The sequence below is a fragment of the Mixophyes fleayi genome, chromosome 10, assembly GCF_038048845.1.
Source record: "Mixophyes fleayi isolate aMixFle1 chromosome 10, aMixFle1.hap1, whole genome shotgun sequence".
Lineage (NCBI taxonomy): Eukaryota > Metazoa > Chordata > Amphibia > Anura > Limnodynastidae > Mixophyes > Mixophyes fleayi.
In genome coordinates, this window is record NC_134411.1 from 30,804,492 (window position 1) to 30,825,873 (window position 21,382).

Below are 21,382 nucleotides of genomic sequence, written 5' to 3' on the forward strand. Positions count from 1 at the left end.
ACATTGGGGATCAATGTGCCCCAAGGCCCGTAACATTGCGTGCAACCAGCTTAGAGGCAGCAAAGTATCCCTAGATAATATTTCAAAATATTGGCTACTATGTACATATCATTTTTGGGGTAATAATGTCAAATTTCACTTTTGTACTATACAGCCTCTATAAATTGGCCACTTAAAGAGCCACAATCACATGACACTGTGTGGTTAAACACTTAGGTGCCTATTTCTCAATTCTCAGAGATAAAGGCATGAAGGAGTTATAGCAGTGCTATCACCGGTGAAATGGCAGTGTGTATCGTGAGTTTTCAACAGTCGATTTCTGGTTGAACTCCTGTAACCCTTTGATGTATAGGGAGAAGCGATTAAAAGCCCTGTTGCCGTCAAAACCACCCCTTTTCGCAGACAATAGAGCTTTTCACCCTTTAATAAATGGGTCCTTTAATTCTCTGTTAGCAGGGAGAGTACTGAGAGTTTATGGCTCTTGTTTATCTGTTGAAGTTTGAGAGAACAGTGCAACATTTGTTCATACGTCTTTACTAAGCTGCATTCCGTAATCTTTGCTAAAACATAAAATTACTCTGTAAGCTAGAGTGAAGAAAGAACATTATTTTACGATGATGAAACTTATTTAGTTCTCGAGCTGTTTACATTTTTATTAATCCGCCAAGCGGCATCGCCTTTATAAACATGACAGCGGCAACATGCGACATTGTTTCCGGCCAAAACTCACAGCCCGCGCCACACACAAAATGTATAGGATACGTCATAAATCTCCTTGGCCCAGGTCAGGAACAAATGAATTGGCTCCAAATCATGCTGCCTGCTCAAAGTAATGGTGTTACCGAGCCAGTGCGATAGCAGCATCTTTCCATAGAGAGAAGAGAAATTTATAGCCCAATGATTTCTAGTCTTTAATTAAAAGTTTTCAATGTGTATTCTGGTCATTGACTAAAAATAGCTGCGCTGTGCAAAATAGGCTGTGTGCAATCATCCAAATCTGCAGTTTACTCCTCGCCGTCATTTGGGAATAGCCTACAAACTGATTTACTGCCTCGTTAACTGAAGTGCTGTCATACTCAACAGATAACAATTAATAGAGAGGGACACTGCTGGATATATGTTGGGTGTCCGTGAAACAGTGACATCTCGGAAAGAGGGAAAGAGAGCGAGAGAGAGAGAATACAGGAATGACCAAGGGCAGGATAAATCAACTTAAGGAAAATGCAAGTTGAACAGATTTTGACACATTCCACCATATTCGCGTTATTTAATACATCTCGTGGAAGGGAATAAAGTGAGCAGAAACTGCACAGAGCTTATTTGCAAAACCTCAAAGTCCAACAACTTTATTAAAGGATAAAATGTTCAATATAGACCCAAAAGGCCAATATAGCTGCTACTATACATCTAATCGTTGCTTGATACATTCTATAGTAGAGCATGTCCGTAGGACTGGGCTGACTAAGTCATAAGTATACATCTGGCTCCCCCTGCCTCGTGGCAAATTTAGTGTTATAAGATTTGAAGCGCATAGCTTTTCATGTTATTTTTCAGTTATAATGGGGATACAATGCAATGATGGGGGCTGGATTCAGTACTCCCACACCATCATCATCATCACCATTTATTTATATAGCGCCACTGATTCTGCAGTGCTGTACAGAGAACTCATTCACATCAGTCCCTGCCCCATTGGAGCTTACAGTCTAAATTCCCTAATATACATAGACAGAGAGAGAGAGAGAGAGACTAGGGTCAATTTTTCATATCAGCCAATTAACCTACTAGTATGTTTTTGGAGGAAGCCGGAGCACCCAGAGGAAACCCACACAAACACGGGGAGAACATACAAACTCCACACAGATAAGGCCATGGTCGGGAATTGAACTCATGACTCCAGCGCTGTGAGGCAGAAGTGCTAACCACTGAGCCATCGTGCTGCCCCCATCAGATATTTAACGTCTGCAGGAACTGTAAGTGCTAGATATTATGTATTATATTTTCAAAATAGGCCTATAGAGAGAGAGCAAGAGAGTGAAAGATAGAAAATATATCTTTATCTAAAAAATTTCTAACAGAAAGGGAACGCCCAATTACATGTGCATAAATGTTTTATGAACTATGACCTACTGATGAAGAACCAAAAAGTGTGAGGTTGTGACTTTCATGTTTCTCAAACTAAGGCTTGGTTAGGAATCGAGATTGAGGCTTTCATTCACCAACTGTTACCCCTGTCAGCCTTAGCCCCTAACACAGAAGCTAAATTCAATTCAATGGTCTAACCAGATTAGCTGTGTAATTTGGTTTAAATGTATTTTTCTAATCTTCTGTATTCTATCATAAATAAAATGTTTATGCAGTATTGGAAGCCCCCATCTTTATCCTTCAATCTGGACCATCCTAGCCTGTGAATCACAGGTAATTTTAAGCATTACCGTGGACTCTCAGTGCTAAATCACGTCTGTATTGGGATGCCATGTGACCTAAGAGAGTTTATGATTACATTATTTACTCTCATTATTTGTGACTGCTTATTTGCTATTTTTATACGCAAACTGGAAAAGGTGATATTGGATTGAAAAGGTACCTATGATAACACCACCTCGGGTGAAGAAGTCCACTCCCTCATCTCTTCCTCCCCCCCTTCGACCTGTCCCCTTGATCCTATCCCCTCCCACCTTCTTCGCTCCCTTTCCCCCTCCACCTGCTCCCACCTCGCTCACCTCTTTAATCTTTCCCTCTCCACCGGCATTTTCCCCTCTTCCTTTAAACATGCTCTCGTATCTCCCATTCTTAAGAAACCTAATCTCGACCCCTCTTCTCTCTCTAACTATCGCCCCATATCCCTTCTCCCCTTTGCCTTCAAACTACTCGAGAGGCACGTCTGCAGCCGTCTCTCCTCCTACCTTTCTGTTCACTCCCTCCTTGATCCTCTCCAGTCTGGTTCCCGCCCCCTTCACTCCACCGAAACTGCCCTGGCTAAAGTTACCAATGACCTCCTCTCTGCTAAAGCCAGGGGCCACTTCTCCCTTCTTATCCTCCTTGATCTTTCAGCAGCTTTCGACACCGTTGACCACCCCCTCCTGCTCCACACCCTCCAGTCCTTTGGCCTCTCTGGCCCTGTCCTGTCCTGGGTCACCTCCTACCTGGCTGACCGATCCTTCTCTGTCACCACCTCTGGGTCTCTCTCCACCCCCTCTACCCTTTCTGTCGGGTCCCACAGGGCTCTGTCCTTGGACCCTTACTCTTCTCTCTATACATCTCTTCCCTGGGTGAACTCATCAGCTCCTACGGCCTCAAGTACCACCTTTATGCTGATGACACTCAACTCTATCTCTCCTCTCCTGATCTCTCTCCCTCCCTCCTCTCTAGGGTGTCTGCCTGCCTCTCTGCCATCTCCTCCTGGATGTCCTCTCGATTCCTCAAACTCAACCTCGCCAAAACCGAACTCATTGTCTTTCCTCCCCCTCATACTTCCTCCCCCTCTGACCTCTCTATCACTGTCGACATCACCTCTATCTCCCCTGTCCCCCAACTTCGCTGCCTCGGGGTCATCCTTGACTCCTCTCTCTCCTTTGCCCCTCACATTCTCTCTCTTGCTAAATCCTGCCGCTTCCAGCTGCGTAACATCGCTCGCATCCGGCCCTTCCTCTCCCAAGATGCCACCAAATGTCTTATTCACTCTCTGATCATCTCCCGCTTGGACTACTGCAACCTTCTCCTCACTGGCCTCCCCCACTCTCATCTCGCTCCCCTTCGTTATGTTCTTAACACAGCCGCTAGGCTTATCTTCCTTTCTCGTCGCTCCTCTTCTGTCTCCCCCCTCTACCAAGCCCTTCACTGGCTCCCCTTCCCCTACATAATCCTGTTCAAGCTCCTCACTCTCACATACAAGGCCCTCGCCAACTCCACTGTTCCCTACATCTCCAACCTCATCTCTATTCACGTTCCATCCCGCCCTCTCCGATCTGCCAACGACCGTCGCCTCTCCTCCCCTCTGATTACCTCCTCACACGCGCGAATCCAAGACTTCTCCCGCGCTGCCCCCCTCCACTGGAACAAGCTCCCTCCCTCCATCAGAACATCCCCTACTCTGTCCAGTTTCAAACGGGCTCTAAAAACCCACCTCTTTCTCAAAGCCTTCCAGTCTCCCACTTAACTTCCTACCTTTTCTGCCTCCCTCCCCTCTTCTCCCTCCCCTGAATCTGCCTCCGTTCCCCCTTCTCTCCCTCTCACCCCGTGTCTCTCTGTCTGTCTACCCCTCCCCTTAGATTGTACGCTCCCTTGAGCAGGGCCATCTCTCCTCCTGTTTCCTGCACCTTTTACTCTGCTCTCCAGCTACCTTTCCCCCCACCCCTCTGGGGGTCTCCCCATCATCCGCGCCCTTCCTCTTGGGCTTCGGCGCCTGCCGGTCTTCCCTCCCCCCTCTCTCTAGCTGTGCTCTGAGCTTACTGAGTTACTGTGCTTATTGTTTACTGTATTTTTCCGTCCCACCTTGTACTGTACTTGTTTGTCCCTGTACGGCGCTACGGACACTAGTGGCACCTTATAAATAAAAATTAATAATAATAATAAAAATAATAATAGCAAATCACATCAGCCTTAATGACGCACTTATTCAGCAACAGGGTTTGGTAAGTTATGGCTAGGCCTATTCCATCCCCACTGTCATTGAGTGTTGACCTAGATGGGAACATTAATTATTTTATTTTTTAAAATTATGTTTAAGAGGTTAATTGATAAACAAAAATAAACACACAACAAAATTTGCTACATTCATAAAAGTTAATTCTTGTTTCTCCTTCTTGGGTTCTGTGCAGTAAAACAGTTAGAGAAACCCTTTGAGCAAAGCATAAAAAGTAGTAACTTTGCACCTGGGCAAAACCATGTTGCATTGGAGGGGGAGGAATATGTAAAATGTCATTACAGATGTATAGTTGGGGTAGGACACATCCTAGATCAACTTTAAATTTCAGTGTAAAAATAAAACTATCAAAAATTTGTGTGCTACAGCCAGTATTAAACTTATGTGCAAAATAATAAACTAATTTGCACCCCTTGCATTGTGACATGGTTTGTCCCACAAAACATTTACTCCTTTTTTTTGCCTTACTTTCCTTAATGACTTTGGGAGCCAAACTTGAATCGACCCTTTCTCAATCTTATGGTCATGAACATAACTCCCAAAATCCCTGGGGACAAACATGATGACTTCACAGGATGGCGAGAAAGTCCCCTCAAAGGACAGGTAGGCCTAATAAAAAAACTGTTGAGGAACAAATGTGTTTCTTAATAAAAGGATCTTGACTTGGGCAACCTCTGCTTCACCCGCTTATATTCAGCGATAAAAGGGACAAGCAAAATAGTTGGGTTCGGTGAACAGGACACTGTACAGGACCCTGTTTGATGTGCAACAAATTCGACTAAAGAAACGCTGGGTTATTTACTATCAAAGTGCAAACTTACACTAGGCCAGAGAGCAACCAATCGTCTATTCACTTTTATCTAGAAAGCAATCTTTTGATTGGCCGCCGTGGATTGTTGCACCTTGTCTGGATATCTTTGGATAAATAAGAAATGCAATGTGTTTTTTCGGATTCCGGTTAAAATTGAGTCCGAACTGCTTTGAAAAATTATGAACAGCAACCAGTTGCATTATTATTGCAGGACATAACTGGAAATATCATTCCATTATACTGTACAGAGGCCCCCAGAGAAAGCCGGTTGTAGTTTCACAGCTGAGGTTAAAGAAAGCTGTATGTATGCATGCACATTTTATTGTATAATAAATATCCTCATAGTCAACGTGTGAATCACATTAGCTGGGAAATAAAGACATTGATTTATTTTGTGCTGTAAACATGTCAGCGGGGGTCTGCTAGAGCTCAGTGTGACCACCGGCATGTCACACGGAACATGGTATAGGCAGGATCAAGCATGACGAGAGCCAATGCAGTATTATAGCATGACAGCACAGAACATATTAACCACCCCTGTTACATGGAAGGCCAATATTATCTATAGAACAGTTAAAAAAGATCAAAACTACCATATGTTTGAGCGAGTGGTTATAGCAGCTCGTTATCCGACGGAGCTGGTCTCTGGGTGGATGGAGAATTCTCACACGGAGGTCAGCTAAGGAAATGCTGCAGCAGAAAGTGTGGCAGAGAATTATTATTTATATTCTCTCATAAATATCATCTACAGATGGCTGTGAACATTTTTGATAAGTTGCTCCTTTGTTTGATCTACATAGAAATGATCAGGGAGCCACCTTGCTTTTCTTTTTTTTTGCCTTGTGATATCTTCTCCTAATTGGCATTTTTAATTAGACACCGTCAGAGATAGCAATGCTGCAATTCACAAATTGCTTTCATGCCTCGCTGCTCCATCAGCTGTAAAGGGATCGAGATAATTGCAGTGCGACCTACCCTGGGTGCAGGGTATGTTGTACCTATGAGTCCAGGACGCGTTGTGCTGTCCCCTTGCCTCGTGGGCCCGTTGCACCCAGAGTGACACAGGAAGCGGTGGCAGATCCTGGGGAAGGAGTGGGGGCGATTGGGGAAGAGGTTTTCTACGCCTGTTCTTGGTCATAATTTTAATCCAGTTTATTACATCGAAAGGGTTCCATCTAAATACTACTTTTCAAGAGTGTTAGAGGTATATTTACTAAACTGCAGGATTGAAAAAGGGAAGATGTTGCCTATAGCAACCAATCAGATTCTAGTTATCATTAGTACATTCTACAAAATGACTTTCGAGATTCTTAGGACATTAAGGAGAGAAAAGCATAAAAAAGGAGTAACTTTGCACCTGGGCAAAACCATGCTGCATTGGAGGGGGAGGTAAATTTAAAATGTAGGAACAGATTTATAGTTGGGATCGGACATGTCCTACATTAACTTTAAATTTCAGTGTAAAAATAAGGCTATCAAGTATTTTTGTGCTAATAAAAAAACAACCAGTATTTAACTTATGTGCAAAATAATAAACTAATTTGCACCCTTTGCATTGTAACATGGTTTGTCCCAGAGAAGACTTACTCCTTTTTTTGCCTTACTTCCCTTAAAGACTCAGGTCCTTAGAGAGCATCATCCAACTTAACCAGCCAATCAGATATCGTGTTTGGTTCATTGCTTTGTTAAAGGACGATTGATTCTGCATTTTCTTTGGTTCTGTATCTTGCACCCAGGCCCTCTGCATCCATAAAACACCACTGCGTGCCTGAAAATAAATTCAGGATTTAGATTTCCGTCCTAGTGTTTACAAAGCCAGGTCCATCTTCTAAAATAAAAAAAAAATACTTTTATTGCAAAACAAACATTAAAAATATACACCCACCATCTACAGGCACTGGGGAAAAAAATACACAAGAGATGCTTTATATGAAGTTAATAACACATGTGAATGTAATTAGTCATTCATTAATTACAGGTGAGTAAGTGCTACTTAAGGATCTCCATTTAAATTCGTCAGTAAGTTCACTGGCACTTACCAATGTTATCTGAACAGAAGTGAAGGAGAGTAATGTGTAATCTGCTGTAGATTGCGGATGCTTTATTAGAAGCATAGAATACTGACAAAAGGTGAATGCTAGTTGGCCCATCCTGCCTGCTCATTAAAGAGTACCATTTGCCCGCTCATAGAGAGGGCAGCAATGAAGCCTATCAATTTACTAGAAGCCAGGAGCATTACTGAATGCAATAATGTTTTATGTCATAAAGTGATGAGGCGCGGATCTTGGTGGTAATGAGCGTGCAAGAACTGGTGAAAAATGAAAGTTGAGAACCTGTAATCTAGGTGACAGATAAAATACTATAATTCATATCTCCCACAGTTCCCGAATAAAATGCCACAATCCACATTACCACACCTCCAAATTCCCAGTTACCCCACTCCCACTCAACGAGACACGCCTCCTTTGCTTACGGAAACGTCTGGATCATCCGATGAAAAACAGTTTTTTGTTGAGGAGGCCTGACCAGTGACCATGGGCCTGATTCATTAAGGATCTTAACTTAAGAAACTTCTTATTTCAGTCTCCTGGACAAAACCATGCTACAATGCAAGGGGTGCAAATTAGTATTCTGTTTTGCACATAAATTAAATACTGACTGTTTTTTCATGTAGCACACAAATATCAACTTTAAATTTCAGTGTACAAATAAGCTATCAAGTATTTGTGAGCTACATGAAAAAAAACAGTCAGTATTTAACTTATGTGCAAAACAGAATACTAATTTGCACCCCTTGCATTGTAACATGGCTTTGTCCAGGAAACTGAAATAAGAAGTTTCTTAAGTTAAGAACCTTAATGAATCAGGCCCCATAACGGTAATATAATCCCTCTAAACTTTTTCAACATTTAAAAATGTATTGTGACAATACAATTTATGAACGGCAGCCCGAAAGCGGCATTACTGAAAAAGGTTATCAATGTTTATTACAGCGATAAACTATGAAGTATCGCTGGTAATTATGAAATGTGTCTTGCCGGGAATGCCGGAGAAAAGTGGCTGTCCCGACGAGACATTTCTCCCCAAATTGCTTTACCTCTTCAGCGAGTGTTCCCTTTCTTGCCTTAAGCATTTCAGCACCTTGGACAGCGGTGGCTTTGTCCTTTCAGCTTTTCTTCAAAGATAATATTCTAGAGAATTGAGCTACACACCCATATTGGTCTCTTGCTAACCCCAATAGACGCACTTTAACGTTATAGTAATTAATTCTAAAACCACTGAGTTCCAAATTACATTCCCCCTTCTCTATTCTCAAGCCCAGAGTGGCTGCATATCCTTGTATTAATGAATAAGCCTTTTTTAAATAAAAAAAATATATAGTCAATATATAGCCTAAATAAGTTACAACAATGTGGGATGCAAATGGCAACTGTATAACTCAACATCAACTCAAACTCAACTCAAATGTCATGCAAATGAAAGCTTGTATAAAATGGTTGTAATGTTAGCCTAGGTTAAGAACACCACATATAGGCATTATTCTATCCACTTCGACCACTATATGTATGTATATGTATAATATATATATATATATATATATATATATATATATATATATATATATGCACATATACACACAGTTTTAAGGTAGGATTGGATGGCAGTATGCCATTCCACCACTTTTCCTGCTTTGATTGTGTAGCAAAAAAATGTTTTCTTATTATTACTATTATTGCAGTACCGTGATAGCCAGAAAAATCTATGTGATGTTAAACACCTTTTTGTCAAAAAAGACAACTCCTATAATACTATTTGTCTTTTTTGACACAAAAGTATTTAACATCACACTGCTTTGATTGTAAAATTATCAAATAACATTCACTTAAATTTTTAATGCCGCTACTTCTAAATTTGTGCGTGTGTGTGTGTGTGTGTGTGCGTGCGTGTGTGTGCGTGTTTTATTCCTTAGCACCTATTAACAGCTAAGGGGTGTGTTTAGGATAATTGGAATGTAATAGTGATCTGTGTTCCAGTCCTCTGTCTGTCTTTATTAACCCTTCAACCACTGGAATATGCTGCTGCTCATCACACGGAAATTGAAAAGTGATGCTGAATTGTCTGCTGGGGTCCTGGTCGTACACTCTGGGCATCATTTAGAGTCGAACGCAAAGTCCATTTTGGGTGCATCCTGCACATTTCCATTGATGGGGCATGCGCAGTAAGCATCAGTTCTCTGCAGTTCCGTCAGCTTTTCAGATGCAAGTGTACACTGCGACAGCTTGCGTCTCAGTATGAGGGAAAGGAGTGGAACACGGAGTTATGTAGTCGTGACCGTGAATAATTCAGATACTATGGGCGTCTACCCGCAAAAACTATCCAAGACGCAGGCGGAACACATGGCAAACAAGACTGAAAAAGTGCGGCAGGAATTAGGTGGCGCAAACGGTTAGCTAGCTGCAGGGACTGGTCGCAGCTTGGTAGGGTATTACGAGTGAGACGCAACTAGGGTTACATGCCACTCGTAATACCCTAACAAGCTGCGGCACACTCCCACTTCTACTCTTTCATGTAAGTCTTAGACGCACATTGCGTCCGACTTTAAATGAGGTCCTCTATATACATCCTGATTGTACACTTTATATACACTACAGTTGTTGTATATATTATTGGACATCATATTCAAGACACAGTATATTTAGTAAAAGGTCTGCAAAGGTCATTAGAAAAATGCAGTGTTTGGACTGTGATCTTTCTAATTTATTACCCTGTTGTCCTTTGAGGGCTCATGGTAAATGTCTACATGAGTAACACTTCTCCAGCCTCATGACCTGTCTGCTTTAAATGTACAAGCTGACAAAAGTCATAGTAAGATACTGGTACAAAATATATATAAGGTGTTTTCATGTTTAAATATTTACACCTTATCTGTTTGTCGCCCCTTACCTGCATCCTACTCTCTGTAACTCTAGTTCACCCCCATTACTTATTCTGTATCCCTGGTCTCTGCATTATTTTCTGGCCCCTTGCTTCTTATGCTGTGACCTTATCTATTCTCCTTACCAGCACCAGGTCTCTTGCCGGCTTTTCAGTCTGCACTGTTATTTTCTGCTGTGGGGAAGCCGTGACCGGTGACCTCAGTCACGGGTTTACAGCTCTGCCTTCCTTTTTCCGGCTTTTCCTGTACAGCGGCAGCCGGAGCCAGCACATCTATGTAATTAGGAAGGGAGACAATTATGACTCCCCTCCTTCACTGTTAGGGGTTGGGTACGCTTTACCGATGTCCACTACTCCGACATGGGGAAGGCCTACAAAGAAATTCCGAAATTATGAAAAATCGATTAAAAAAGAAATAGACTTACCTTCAACTTGACGCTGGAGATCTCCGATTGGATCACCAAGCTGACAGCAAGTGATTCTGATTGGAGAAGTGTTCCACACTGCAGGGTGATGTCATTGCGATGTCTGTCAATAGAAATTTAAAGAAGCAATGTCGGGTTAAGTGTTTAAACACTCAACCTTAGGGGTCCCCACATTGACGCTTTAAATTTCTATTGACAGATGTAGCGATAACGTCACCCTGCAGTGTGGAACACTTCTCCAATCGGAATAACTTGCTGTCAGCATGGTGCGCCCATCGGAGATCTCCAGTGCCGGGTTGAAGGTAAGTCTGTTTCTTTTCCAATCGTTTTTTTCATAATTTCGGATTTTCTTTGTAGGGCTTCTCCATGAAGGAATAGTGGTAATCGTAAAAAGCGATTACCACCACATTGCTAGTGACTGGGGGCTTACTGACAGCAAGAGCCCATCTGTGATTTTCCCGGTGTCCCGGTGGGCCAGTCCGACACTGCAAGGAACTCATTGCGAAATGTTCCTACGGGAGCTCACTACGAATTGAATCAAAATATTATACAAAGCGGTGGCCTCTACAGAAGACTTGTTTAGATTACTGATACACTGGGACAGCTTAATACAGACCCCTGTGTCTATTCCTTCTAGCTTATGAGAATAATCTTTTATCTCTGCCTCCGAAATAATTCCGGAATCTCCATTCTAATCTAAAGGAAAGTCTTTCTCTACCTTCGTCCACTTGTACCTCCTATAATAATGTTATACAGGTCACCGAGGATTACTGTACAAGTACAGACTAATGAAATTCAGCTTTATATCGCCACATGGGGAAAATAACAATTACAATTGTTGTGACATCTTATCTCTATAGAGTTTTACTGTTCAGACGCTCCTTACACGTGCGTCTCGGATGTCAGTCGCTTTCAGTGTTCTGCAATATTCTTTCTTATTCAAACAACAGGGACACTGTAAAGAGTTTAATGTGATTCCTTAAGTCATTATCCTGAACTGAACTACAAAGTGTCTAAAACCTTATTCCAACTTGTACAGACACTGCGGTGTAGGAAATAGGACACAAATAATGCGGAACATCTCAAATATTTAATGACCACTGTGCAAAAAGACAAATATATATATATATATATATATATATATATACATGCAGGTCCGCTCGGCAGTGACAGGCAGGGACAGTGTGTTTAAAACACAATCAGAGCAGCCGGGCAGCACACTGTCACTGCCAAACGGACCTGCACATACTGTGCACATGTGTGTTCATGAGGTAAAATTACCTCACGAAAATGAGTTTGACCCCTCAACTCGTCAATAATGTCAGTATACCAAATTTGAGCCCTTTTTGAGGGGTTTTTTCCCACACACACTAAGAATTTAGTAGGTCAGTTAACCCGTGCATGATACTCATGCATTCTAGTCAAATCAAGCTACTTAAGGTGTTAAAAACTCCCCACTGTCACCCCCTGGAAACCACCAACCACTCCCAACTGTCACTTCTCCTTCAAGAAATATATATATATTTTTTTTAAATCTGAATAAACACTTTCAACAATTAACAAATTAAATTAACAAATTAAAAACATCTTAGTATGCCAAATTTCAGTCCTTTCTGAATTTTTTTTTCCACACACACTAAGAATTTAGTAGGTCAGTGTATAACTCCGCCCAGCAGGTGGCGCTGCAGCTTGGTTTTATTTTTTCCACACACAGACAGACTAACACACGCCACTAGACATTTATATTATAGATATATATTAGAGATACTCACTGACCCCCGTGAAGTGGTTTTGGTTTTAGTTTTGTATCTGGATTTGCTTCGTGTTTTGGTTTTAGTTTTGGCAAAACTGCCCTCGTGTGTTTTGGTTTTGGATTTTTTTAGGAAAATCCTAAAATATGCTAAAATCACATATTTTTGCTCTTTTTTTGTTCCTACATTATTATTAACCTCAATAACACTAATTTCAAGTCATTTGCAGCCAATTTTGACCACCTCACAGATCACAATATTATTTACATACACTTTCGGACAAATACTGCAGCGACCTGGCTGGATGGTAAGCGACAGAGCAATGACACAAACACACGGCAGTTCCTGGCACATCTAGGACACATTGGCACACAGCAGTGGCAGAAAAGAAAAATGGGGGTCCGCCCACCCTCCCACCCCCCGTTATGTTGGATCTTAGAAAGCAATTCAAAACTCGGAAGATCTGAGATCCGACGACGTAACAATGACGTTTTGCCTCGTTTTCGATTCCGAGGGCGCGCAACAGAACCGAGCAGGCTCAGCTTTTTACTCGGATTCCCTAGGTTCGGGTGTGTTCGGTTCTCGAGTAACCGAGCCTGAGGATCTCTAATATATCTATCTATCTATCTATCTATCTATCTATCTATCTATATATATATATATATTTATATTTATATATACATATATATATATATATATATATATATATATATATATATATATAGGTAGTTATAGATATAGATATATAAACAGTATGTAGATATAGCTATATATATATATTGTAATCCTAACACCGAAACCACAATTCCCATGAACAGCAGGACGTTTGAGACATTTCATACAGTAAATGAAGCCAGCAGTTAGAATTTGACATTATTGCAACAATAGAATATTGAAACTATTTAGTTATCATTTAAATATTGAAACGATGACTCTTTATGTTGGACTGTGGACATTCCGTCTACTGCAATCAGTTCCATGTAGCGTTCAGAGCTCAGCCGAACGCTTGCTTGAGACACCTGGCGCAGTAGATTTTCATTTCAGGCCAATTGCTGAGATATAATGAAGAGGGATGAATGAATTATCTCCATTTCTACAGATAATAGCATAAAACCTAATGCATTGGTATGATCCGGAGTTATGAGTTTTATGGGTACCAATAAGCCTTTTAGATTTACACACTTTATTAAACATCATGATGGGCATTATAATGAACTTGAGGCAGCAATATTATTATTACGAGCCAGCCCATTGCATCCATAAAGATGATCAGATGTTTATTTTACAATGGAGAGGTTATTTGGACACCAATACATACTCCTTGAGAGAGACCGTTCCTGCGATTCAATGTCATTTTACTTTAGCTTATAAAATATTTCGTCTGTTTAGAAAAATAAACCTGGGTGCTTAATGCAAACAAAAACTGTCAAAAGTTTATTGATGATATATTATTTTTTCGCTGTTATATATCTGCAGGTTGTTTCACTCTTTATAACCAGCATCTGTCAACATATACCAATAACATTATATACTGTATATTTGGTAGGACACTTATTATAGAGTGGATTTCTTGGATTTCTTGATATTGCTCTTCAAAATAATTTGGACCCTAGCGGTATATTTACTAAACTGTGGGTTTAAAATAGTGGAGCTGTTGCCGATAGCAACCAATCAGATTCTAGCTGTCATTTTGTAGAATGCACTAAATAAATGATAGCTAGTATCTGATTGGTTGCTATAGGCAGCATCTCCACATTTTCAAACCCGCAGTTTAGTAAATCTTGCCCTAGGGGGCAGTTGTCTTATCAAAAGGAATGATAGCTATTAAAAAGGCAAATATAGAGTAATCATCATCAGCTATTTATATATCACCACTAATTCCGCAGGACTGTACATTGAACTCACATCAGTCCCTGCCCCATTGGAGCTTACAGTCTAAATTCCCTAACATAACACACACAGAGTAAGAGAGACTAATAGTATGTTTTTGGAGTGTGGGAGGAAACCAGAGCACCCGGAGGAAACCCATGCAAACTCCACACAGATAAGGCCATGGCCAGGAATCAAGCTCATGGATCCAATGCTGTGAGGCAGAAGTGCTAACCACTGAGTCACCATGTTGCCCGTTCATTGTGCATAATAGCTTTACAGATAAAAATATTTATTTCTTGAGTCTTATAGACTACGAATGATGTTTATTTTAGATTAACTTTCTAGTAACTATATAACTTAACGAATGATAGCAGGATGGTTAATCAAAAATATGATTTACTTAATTTGCTGATTATTTTAAAAAACTATAAAGCTTTTTTTCAAATTTTTGTTGCAGTTTTCTGTTTTAGGAATCTGGGGAGTGAGTATCTATTATATTCATTTTTTTCCTCAGAGATGTTTGTATGTAAGGTACAACGGGGGTAGAGCCAACCAATAGCCAATCGAAGCTGTAGAAAATCTGAGGACTAGACCAATCTGTAGCCAATCAAATCACTGTAGCTTTCACAAGGCCGGTCCTATCTGTAAGCCAATCAGATCAGTGTAACATTTACAGGATTATAAGCAACCTACAGCCAATCAGAGTAATAAAGTGTACAGGACTTGACCAATCTGTAGCCAATCAGATAATTGTAGCTTCCACAAGGCTAGTCCTACCTGTAAGCCAATCAGATCTGTGTAATGGTGCTATAAGCAACCTATAGCCAATCAGAGTGATTAAGCATATATGATTTGACCAATATGTTGCTAATCATAACATAAAAACATAACCACATTCACAACACAAACATTTACAACTTCGATAGAAAACAAAATAGCAAAATATGACACAAATTTATTATGTCCAATTTGTGTAATCTGTCTCCTGCCTATCCTTTGGTCTTTTCCTTTTTAATGCCTTTGGCTCAAGTATGCAAATAAGAGGGAGGAGTCAGATCAGTCAGCATTCTACCTGCAAAAATAAAGATGCTCTTAAGGGAGCGGATATAAAAAGCTATATAACAGTTCTTGTCTGTGTTGAGTCTTCCAAACAAGCCCTTTTACTGATTTAAAGACACTGATGGATTTTTAGTTAGTTATTTTTCTCTTCTTTTCAATGCCGGACCCATCCCTCTGATTAGTGTCGCTAGTTGTCTCTTCTTGTCTGGTTTATTGGTATTTTATAACCAGTATTGTGGTCCCTATTGATATTTTTGTCACTTGTAGATATTGTATACATATATATTACCGATACACAGACATAAGTCTGCTTGTAAGGGCAGCTGTGTAGAATTTATTACAGGACAGATAAGACTGCAGGATTGAAACTGTAAGTACAAATCATCTCACAAGAGGCTTTCACACCTAGAACAGTTAAGGTCATATAATTTTGGTATGAGCTGCGAACATCCAATCATTTACTCAGCGCCTTAATATGAGTAGAACATCCTACCCCCCTTCTTGATAATATGATCTAAGGAAAAGTCAAATATGGTCTTCTTAACATATAATTGGTGACACACACACACACACTGCACTATTTGGAGCGGTATAGACACGTAAGTTCTATTAAATAATCTAACCTAATATAATAGTATAAATAACAGCAACATTGAGGATCCCTGAAGGTCTCCAGCTGTTATCCTCAAATATAAAATAAAAGTGTTACCCACAGATATAAAATCAAAATATTATCCACAGATACAATGAAGGTGTTATGCTCCCATCTAAAATTAAAATATATGTGTAAAGCACATTCTTGATGACATATTTTAGTCCCCGCCGGAGAATTCTCACAGACTCAGTGGGAGGAGCTACCCATAGCGCTATTTATGGGAACCAATCCCAAGAGGTAACTATACTTTATGCACCACAGGTAATCACACAACTACCTATAAGGGCTTGAGCCCTAGAGATAATTATACACTGAAAAATGACCACTTTCTATGGATACTGAAAATCTTCACCCCCCCAGAAACCCCTGTCAACACTGCTGTAACAAAACGGACAAACTATTTTAGACTTGAATGACTTCCCCGAAAACCAGTCGGCTGGTATACGGTTGTATGCTATACCCGAGCTGTACCTTATAATTTTAGTGCCTGGGGAGAGAAAGAAAAGATCCGCTCCCCTAGCCCTCAATTTTAACCAAATGAACCTAAAATATTCATGAATTGCGCCCCTCTTCAACGTTGCACCCTGGGCAGTCGCCCCTATCGCACAGCCCTAGTTACGGCACTTGTGCCATCATCATCATCATTTATTTATATTTGTACAGAGAACTCACATCAGTCCCTGCCCCATTGGAGCTTACAGTCTAAATTCCCCAACATACACACACAGACAGAGAGAGAGACTAGGGTCAATTTTGATAGCAGCCAATTAACCTACTAGTATGTTTTTGGAGTGTGGGAGGAAACTGGAACACCCGGAGGAATCCCACGCATACACAGGGAGAACATACAAACACCTTACAGATAAGTCCATGGTTGGGAATTGAACTCATCACCCCAGTTCTGTGAGGCAGAAGTGCTAACCACTACGCCACTGTGTTGCCATACCGCCACTTCTCCTGTTGCCTTCATTGAACAACTTTCAACTTCCATTAACTTACATTTTCCATACGGTTACTTCTAATTCTTCACTTCAACCACCGCCTAAAACTAAACTATGTGATGGATAACACAGGTAACTATCAAAGTATTTGTGGAAAGCCTTTGTTTCCATACAGCTAATATTGTCCGCAACCATCCTCTGTCTTTCATGGTCTTCTTCCCACAATGCTCTCTGTTCATAAAGCAACAGAACGATTGCATTACTAATGATAGAATTTCTAAACCATTCATATCCTTCCTAAGCCAGATCAGATCCCTTACTTTTTCATAAACAAAATTGCTCCTCGCCTTTACCCTGTTGTGTGACCTTTGTGCCTGCCAAGCCCTGCTCTGGGATTCACGTTATAAATATTGTCCAGGAATAGACAGTATTATTTGACTTTGAATATGATGAGTCTTTCAGCTGGTAAATAATGACACAGGATGTTCATCCAACTATCAAAAAGCAGCTTAAGGATTCATTAGCTCTCCGTATCTCTGGGTCCCTTAAATTGAAACAAGGTCTTTTGAAAAATGTAATTAGTTTACCTCCAGCCTCCTTTAGTATGTATTGTCTGGCTCAGGCTATGAATATTAATGGTGTATCCTGCAGATCATAAGACACTTTTGATGCTTTTGGTAATGGAGCAAATTTTGTTTCCTGTGTTCAAAGGGGCACAAGTCAGTGAAACTTTAATGCAGGTTAGAATGGGTCGCCTACAAAAACGTAATTACCGGGCTCGTTTCTTCTATGTTCAAGCCCCAAAACTGAGATTTTCAGAGATGATCCGTGGAGTTAAAATACGTTGTCTAGCGTTAACCTGACATTCTACTGCAGCGCTGTTAAATTCCTCCGCATCTCATCACAGTCACCTCCTCTCACAGTCTTAGGAAAGTATCCTTATGGGGTCTAATGCAGGTCAAAAAGCTAAAACTGCAAGAGTTTAGATTGCTGTGACATCACTGGCCCCACCCCTGTGTACAAATCAACCAATCCACGCAGTACATTTCTTCACAGCAAGTCTGCAAAGCTGTCAGTCACTGCCACTGTGTTGATCTGGTTAGAGAAGCACCTCCCATCTAATATGGCATCATGGTTGTAGCTAGAGATTTTTTGTTGTTGTTGGGGAGTGGGGATTGAGGAATTTCCTTACTCTGATTAGTCGGAATTTCAACTCCAAAGACGTGCGGCTAAATCCTGCAAGGTATCTTGACGAAAAAAACCTGAGGATCCTATGGGAGTGGTTGGGCTGTGTGTCCATATATTCTCCCGCAAAGGATGCTGGATCTCTCTCCCATTGCAGGAATGTCTTCCATTTGAGCGGTATGTCCCCACTATCTACGGTGCGTGGGTGCTGAACGCACCCGAGGCAGGTGCCTTTGGCGCATATAGTATTTTAAGGGTGTTTTAGAGAGGACAGTTGGGGATGCATTAGCACTTCAGAGGACCTTATTTGGCCTGAGATATTTTAAATGAGCTTCGAAGAGCGTAGATTGCCCATTTCAAAGAAGAGAACCTCCCTGAAAATGACGTTCAAAGGTCAGACTTCTGGCAATGGTAGGCAGGACCTTAAGTTGAAGTATTCCATGATTCCCCTGCAATTGGCTGTGCAAAACTCATGCACTGAAGCATATTCCGAAGCAGAATGTTGTAGTTCTCCTTGTTAAGTGTTTTGTTCTATACACTGCTTATTCATATGATTTATTATTTACTGCATATTTTCTTCCTTGCAGTGTTTAGTATTCTGCATGTGCTGTTCTGGCCTCTATAGCAACAAGAGTTTTCAAACAATTAAATGCCAGAAGAGAAGCAGAAAATAGATCTGATTTGTGGACTCAATTTGACTACTGTAAAATACAGTTATTTAAGATGCATCATCATAAAATAATACTATTACTCATTTGCTTGGGCATATTTGGATTAGCAACACTACATCAGTTATGTGATCGTCTAGCTCCACCAATCATGTTCTGGTGTACTTAGAATAAAATGATAAGGATAATACATAGCTGTAATTGGATCCATAGCTCTGTACACCATAGTTCATGCACATACGTGTGCCAGCATGTCCTGCCGATCAAGGATGTTACGATATACAGGGGTCAATTTATTATTCCTTTCTTAGCTTCAAATCCTACACAAAAAGGCTTTATGGTAAATTAAAGTAATGCAGATTTTTAACAATAGTGTAATGCTGAAGATAAAACAGATACCTGCTACGTTCACTTAAGTAGCGATCGTTAACCGCAATCCCCATAGCGCTGTATGCAAACAGCGAAATGAGGTTTTGCTTTTCAGAGCTTGTCTCTGATTGCTAACGCCATCTGAGGACGGCGTAGGCAGCTTTTAACTATACCTTAAGCAGCGCCGTTTAGGGATCTTCTGATTCCTTTCCAGCAGGCTGGAATTACCTCCCCGTCCCCTGGCACTATTGTTTATACTTGAATGAGCACTGGGATCATGAGTTTGATTCCTGACCATGGCCTTATCTGTGTGGAGTTTGTATGTTCTCCCCGTGTTTGCATGGGTTTCCTCCGGGTGCTCTGGTTTCCTCCCATACTCCAAAAACATACTAATAGGTCAATTGGCTGCTATCAAATTGATCTTAGTCTCTCTCAGTCTGTGTGTATGTTAAGGAATTTAGACTGTAAGCTCCAATGGGGCAGGGACTGATGTGAGTGAGTTCTCTGTACAGCTCTACGGAATTAGTGGTGGTATATAAATATATGATGATGATGATGATGATTGTGCTGACTGATGGCCGCACATGCTCAATGAAGCGGCCTCGGACAGAAGCCGGTAGTGTTGTATTTCGCCACTGCGATCAGCGAGCTCCACAATTGCATTTCTTATCGCTGCAATATGCGTCAATCAGAGATGCTATTTAACGGGCAAAAATCGCAATTGTCCATAAATATGGCCCACGGTCTCTTAACAGCTGGAGAGTCACTGGTTACCTAAGTCAGGTAATCTGCTGGTAGCTTGTCCAGCATGGTGGAGTTGACATCTTAAATTAAGACTTATTTAGACCAACACATCCTGCTCCTTCTCACACATTTCCAGCCATCATAACGCGCTGCTGAGGGAAGACAGATAAGAATGAAGTAATTAAGAATTGTCTACCAGCTTTGCAATCAGATCTCAGTGTTATAGGATGGTTCCCTGTGGCTGATGTTTGTTCTCTGAGATTCCCAATTGGAGAGTAAAGGGAAAAATCATTTACGATGGCGCAGCTGGTGATGCTTATTGCAGGCGGGAACTGGTTATAGTTGTTCCTTAAGCATTGCTGATGTAGAATAAACAGCTGTAGCAGCCACTCGATACTCATTCACTCTAAGTCCTTGCTGAGCTCTTGCAGTGCTTCTCCTATAACCTAATTGGTTCTTTTTACAGTCCCGGCGACAATTCAGATGCCTTTTTTTTTTTTTTTTCCAAATAAGCCTTTTTTTTTGGCTTTATTTAACAATTCCATCAACATTTTCTCTAACTTAAAAAAGAAAAAAAAAATCTGAATTTTCATGAGCATCTGTGCTGAACAATCAGACACAATGCCTGAACGTGTACAATTAGATGGTGAGATTTGTCATGTACTAGCTGAGCCCTTCATGTAGATTAGGAGAAAGAGTGACAATCTGTGTGTGTTCCATGACAAATGTGGGCATCTGCAATGGGCAAACTGGATTTTTGCGTCCTGAATCTAAGCTGGGATGGGCTCCTGTTTGAGCACCAAAACACATGCAGGGCACCTGCTTCCCATTAATGCAAGGGCGAGGCAAATACGGTATTTAAAAAGACAAATCTAAAACATTAACGAAAATAGTCACATTCCATCTGTATAGCTCTGTGTTGTTATCTAATAAAATGAGGATAAATAGAGCTATCACTGTAGGAAAAGTGCTTCGGTTAGAAGACATGGCCAACGGAAGAAAGGAAAGTACCTAAACATGACGCATCTTAAGGGCATATGATATGGCACACGAATGAGTCGCAATTCTTGCTCAGATTTGCTGCAAACTTCAGAGGAATATGAGATAATTATGCATTGGCTTCAGTTGTATTTTTCTCTGCATAGGGAATGCAGCTTAGACAGATGTATTCACAGAGACCATTGATGTTTAGTTAAATGTGTACAATTTGGCAAGCAATCGGGCTTATTTATTAATATTAAGTATGGGAATAAGCTTTACACTAGACAGCAACCAATAAGACTGTTTTCCTTCTCTAACTTACAGTCAACAGATAAAAAATG

General features: G+C 40.8%; 1 protein-coding gene across 6 annotated transcripts in view; it reads left to right on the forward strand.

Annotated features, from left to right (window-relative positions):
* The window catches only part of LRRC4C (leucine rich repeat containing 4C), a 610,411-nt gene that overhangs the window by 545,182 nt on the left and 43,847 nt on the right, over positions 1 to 21,382 (forward strand). Inside the window, exon 6 of one of the 6 annotated variants that reach the window (XM_075188319.1) lies at positions 11,016 to 11,118. The exons of the other annotated variants lie outside the window; for them this stretch is intronic. The gene's annotated coding sequence lies outside the window, so the exon portion shown is untranslated. The remainder of the gene's footprint in view (positions 1 to 11,015; positions 11,119 to 21,382) is intronic. 6 annotated transcript variants of the gene reach the window in all.